We start from the raw sequence: 5,770 nt of genomic DNA, 5'->3' as shown, positions 1-5,770 counted from the left end.
TCAGCTCACAAATTAAACATTGAATCTGGGCGTTATGTTGGCACTGTTAGAGCTTAAAGAGTATGTACAAAGTGTTATTTTAATGACATAGAAGACGAGTTTCATTTTGTTTTAGTTTGCACAAGATATACCGATTTAAGACGGAAGTATATATATAAAATGTTACTATAGAAATAACTCTAGTGTTATATAAGCTTGTTCAATTACTTAATACACAGAATATTAAAGAATTTTGTCATCTTGAAAAGTATCCGATAGCGGCAAATAAGCGCCGATCAGATAAATGACCGATTGATTGCTTATGTGTGTTGTTCATTCTCCCGTGACCAATGTGGCTTTTTGTACATGTAAATATCCTGTTTATTATATGTTTACACTGATAAGTCTTTTAAGTATTAAGATTTAAAGTTAATAAAGAACTAGATTTGATGAATCTGTAATTTACAAATGTAACCCTAGACAATCGGGTTGTCGAACCTCGGGCTAGACAACCAAAAAACATTACCCCTCGGGTTGGAGATTTCTCTATCCCACCCTCAGGGCAGGGGCAGATTCTATTAATCTTGATGATCATGTTTCTGAAAAGTTAGGACACTGCGAGAGAGTGAAGCAAGAATAACACCAGAAATAAATACCAGTTTCAATACTAAAGTGTATACTGAATTGACCGAGTCTCTCTAAAGCCACATGTGATATCACAGGGTGATAGATATAACTTAAAAGCGAACTGACATTGGTCTGAATCATTGGGAACCTCAATACTAGAATGTCTTCCAATGTTTTACTTCACTTACAATTGGTGTGGACTTGTGATAATGAACAAACACATGACGCTGCTAAATAAGTTCCATTGAATGTGTGTATACACTGTCCATTTCCATTCAGTGGACTTTGTTCAGTTACAGTCTTCTACTTAACATCGCAGAAATAATGAGACCAACTTAATGCTGAATCCATTTATTTTAGTGGTCATTTCGATCTAACAACGTTCTACTATTATGATGCAGTGACCAAACATTTTGGCTCTAGACTTGTATGTCTTAAAACAACATCTGTAGTATGCAGCATATATATGTTGTAACATTATTAAAATTTCTGAAATGACGAGAATATCCAAGATTCCAAATTTCCAACGTCATTCCGCTTCATGAAGTCATGGCTATGATGATGACGTCACTCATTAATTCCATTCATGACTGGAATTAATGAGTGACGTTATTCTAGAATTCAACATGTTTAAGTGTTCCCCAATCTCGAGAGCTGGAATCGCATAAATATAAGGTTGAACGTTTAATGTCTAGGTACAGTTACACGATTAGCAGTACAAGCTATCGCTCTTTATGTATGTGGGGTTTTGATAGTACAGAGCACTAAAACAAATTAAAGAGTGTAAATTGTCAGTTATTTCTGACTCTCATTAATTGTAGAACACAATTTCTTTTCGGTAGTCGCCTTTTGTTAGCACGCTTTCGGAATAAAGTCAACGTTTATTTGTGTCAGTCGGCCCATCACAAGTGGTCACTATCGTAAAATAACCACATATGTTGATGTAATACCAAAAACATATCGCCGGACCAAAACAAATATATTTCCCTGACAAAACAGGAAGTCGCCATAACAACAGATTGATGACATTGTCCTGGGACTTTATTGGTGTCACGTGGTCCTATACTAATACTGATATCACGCTTTATTAGGTTTTTTTCCGGTACGTATGTCGAACCACCAGGAAGTGGCTAGGAGCATGTATACAGCCTAGTTGTACATGTCAATATTAGTAACGATAATTTCTCTCTCTCTCATTAATTATCCCGTCCACGCAAGACGTCCCTCGGAAAGTCCCATTTTTCCTCTCCGTTTTCGGTTTTTTCTTTATTTTTAGCCGTCATTTTGGTAAACGAAACTTGCATGGTTCAGCTATCCTGGCCTGTATTAGTATTTCTCTTGAAACACCTACTATATCTAGAGGACTTTGGCTAAAATACAGTAAAAGGCGTAAAAGTCGAACTGTTCGCCCCGTTCAATATTCGTATATTTCGCCCCGTTCAATTAATGTTCGTATATTTCGCCCGTTCAATATTAGTACATTTCGCTGTTGAACGCGAGGCTAATTTAGACACGTGTCTTGTTACGTCACTAGTAAAAGTAGTGAAGTGGGCGAATACAACCATTTGGCGAATTGATTTTTAAAATTTCCGACGGCGAAATTATTTTTTGCAGAACTTCGTGACAAATATTTATCAACGATTACCTTAATGTGTGTTATCAATGGTCAACATTTACGGCTTGTAGGTACGTGTTTGTAGAAGTACTGATTTAACAGTATAGTCTTAACTCTTCCTTGTTTAAAATTGTGAAAATAGAATGTCACCTATTGTAAGCGATCCACGTATGCTTGTGGTTTTACGCGTCTTTCCTGTTAAACAGGTGTATATCCGTCAATAAAGCGAGAAATAGTTGTTTTCGACGAAAACAATGAACAATGTTTGATTTAATGCAGGGGTTAATGAAAGCTGCCGATTTTAACCCGTGAAGGTTTTCATTCGGCCAGAAAGGTGGGCGTGTGTCGCTTCGTACATATCTATCACTGGAAGATTTACTCTTTGACTAAATCTTGACCACACGACATCCATCAAAATGTCCAGTTCATCTCCAAACCTTGTTATGGTGTTCCCGCAGTCACGTTCCGGTAGATCCGACCCTGGTGACGTCATGACATAGGTATACATATAGACGGCACGGAGCGAGGTTGACCCTTACGCGCTTAAGACAGGAAGTAGCCGTGACGAACAATTATGGCTGTGTACAACATGGAAAAACTCGCATGCATATTGCTGGCTTTCGGAATAGTTCTTTTATACTCAGGTAAAGTTTTGTGATGCTTCATAAATCTTGTAAATCTTGTTTTCACGATATTTACCATTTTTATCTCGTGTGTAGTAAAGTAGATCAATGTGATCGTAAAACCTTTTTTCTTCAATGCATGTACACTCGAATATAATTGAAGTTTTATTTGTCACATATATCCTTAACGGATGTTACGTGTTGTCTATCAAACGGTTTCTGAGCTATATATAGACACTTGTATTCAAATTTCCTTTCAACCTCGAGCGTAAATGTTGCAGGATTTTGTCTCTCTCTACAAAACACGATGTACTTTTTATTTGATCAAACAAAGATATTTCGAATCTGTTTTACCTGATGTCTCGGGTTATATAGGGGACCCGCAAAAATGTATGTGTTTATTAAGTTATCTGGCGCTGGTTATTTTATTTTCGAATTTTAAAAAGAAAACGAGTTTTAGCGATTAAGTGTAACATTATCGATATCGCCATTTGACGTATGCCTACGAGCCAGGCCGCGTAGACAATTGCTTAATGATAGTTTTTAATAGGATATTAGTGAACATCGGCATTGCTGTCTCTGTATCCACATCAATATAACTTGAAATACATTATGGGAAATATTTTAAAAAAAATGTCTTTTAATAAGAATAAGTATGATCGTATTTCAACTAAGGATCATACAAGAATTCCTGCTAGTTTTGTATTTTGTCAGGATTAGATATTTTATAATTTGACTTTGAATTCATTTCAACAAATTTTGTTGTTGATAACAAAAGGATTGAAGATACATTTGCTTAAATTTACCATCTCATGGCATTCACTATATAACCCTACCGATTTCAGTTGGCATTTATTTAGGCTATGAATGCCAAGTGAAAACAGTGCAATGCTTAAATAACTAGACTCAAAAATACTTCGTATGCGTTGAGTTGTTCGACCTTAGACAAATCTGAGTGTTCGTAAAGCTGGGATTTTGTAAAATGTAAGCATTACCGTACTTCATCGATATTGTAGAGCGCGACGTTAAATAAAGTTCGTGTATCTTGAATCTTCAACTCGACAAGGTTACATAGTTCAAGATACAATATGTCAATGGAACGATTGTTAGATGTATTGGTTTTTTCTTCTATAAAGTTGATTACATGGTCAATTGTATTGACAACGAGGCTACTTCAAAATAGGTGCCCAGTCGGGAACCGTCGACGTTTTCCGTAAACGAGAAAATACCCGTTTACGGAGAGTGCCGACGGTTCCCGGTTGATTGCGCCTCGACGTCATTTTCAGTGAATACAAATAACATATACAAGAATGGTGCAACAGTTGGCAGTTGATTTTACGAATATAAATACACATATTGATTTCACTGTTGTAATCAGAGTTGTCTATCCTTACAGGGTGTGTCACGTGCCAGGAGATCGATATCGAATGTTACAAAGGTGACTGTCCCGAGGGTTACACGGACTTTGACGTTTGTGGAGAATGTGGTTGGATATATACATGTTGTGCCCCACCGCTCAGGGTATTCCACTTCGGGCCGTTCTTCTGAGGAGGTACCGAAGGGAGTGAGGAGGGAATCAGAAGGGTTATCTGAGGTACGTATGTAGGGTTAACAATTTACTAAACAGATTGAAACTAAAAATAGTTGTTATATGTTCCGTTTGTTTAGGTTTCCAGATTATGCATGTTTCTATACAAGAATAACGCATGTGTAAATGTAACTCTGACACAAATATGGTGCCTTGGAACTATTCGAGTACTTACTTAGTTCACTGTAATGAAGGCATTCATTATGTTGGTAAAAAAAATGAACGATGTAAAATACAATCACGTTGATTATGAACACTAGCGATTGCACGGGTCGTTGTATTTTAATGTACCATCATATCTACATTCAGGAGAAACTATGATGACTTGATTGATAAATTTCCATTGTAGGCTGAGCCGGGAGGAGTGAGAGAGGGGTCCATACTTCACGTCACACATCACTGAACATGTTACACGTCACTGACCATCGTCATCAACATCATCGTTGTCAGATTGTCACGCGCGCGCGTACATTAGTTGTCCAATTCTATGTTAACACGTCAATAAATGTCCATGCTAAAGTAAGAAACCGTGTTAGTGGTGTTGTTTGTACCAGCTAGGGACTTATATTACCTTGTGCCAGCTAGCTATAGGGAGCCGCAGAACGGCCAGGTAGGTCTTACCTCGACCTCAACTTTGTAATTGTTTAAAAAAAATAAAAAATAAACATACATGTATACAATCGTAAAGCAGCTCAAACAAAATCCTAAGAATAAAAGGCAATATGATTGCATTAAAACCTCGGATAACCCATAAAGCCATTAACTCATTCACCCCTGAAATTTCATAATGAACGATTCCAAGTTTAAATGTGTTTTCATGGGTGAATGCTTATTTATGGGACGGGACCGTTACTCGCAATCAGTGTCGCTAATTAAAAAAGTGTTACACTCCTGACGATGTGAAAAAATAGGTAAAATTGAATTTAAATATTTAGATAACTGATTTAAATATGACGTAAAATTCGGAAATAATGGTGTTTCAGGAGGCGCCAACCTTTCACAATTAACCAGCAGTGAGAATTCGTTGAAACGACTGGACATGTTTTGGGAAAATGTTACAAAATCAGGGGCGTAGCTGGGGTATAAATCTTGTGTAGGCACTTGAACAATTGGCCGATAAATGTGTACTGTTTCAGTTTAATGACAACGTTTTTAAATTTCGTAAACAAAATCAATTGATAATTATACAAATAATACCAAAGTATATACCAATTTCTAAAAATGAATGAGAGGTAATGATCTAATTGTGAAGATTTTAGCAGGAGTTTTCAACTAGTTCTCACCGACAACATCTTATACAATATTTTTTAAGTAGAATAAACACGAATTGTTATCCAA

The 5,770-nt window shown here is 36.6% G+C and overlaps 1 long non-coding RNA gene across 1 annotated transcript; it reads left to right on the top strand.

Annotated features, from left to right (window-relative positions):
- The first annotated feature begins 2,765 nt into the window (after positions 1-2,765).
- On the top strand, positions 2,766-4,964 carry LOC110457059. The gene is made up of 3 exons (XR_002463657.1): positions 2,766-2,865; positions 4,241-4,438; positions 4,782-4,964. It is a non-coding gene; the product is annotated as an uncharacterized LOC110457059 (long non-coding RNA).
- The last annotated feature ends 806 nt before the right edge of the window (positions 4,965-5,770 follow it).

The sequence above is a fragment of the Mizuhopecten yessoensis genome, unplaced genomic scaffold, assembly GCF_002113885.1.
Source record: "Mizuhopecten yessoensis strain PY_sf001 unplaced genomic scaffold, ASM211388v2 scaffold9021, whole genome shotgun sequence".
Lineage (NCBI taxonomy): Eukaryota > Metazoa > Mollusca > Bivalvia > Pectinida > Pectinidae > Mizuhopecten > Mizuhopecten yessoensis.
This window is presented reverse-complemented; position numbering and strand designations above follow the sequence as displayed.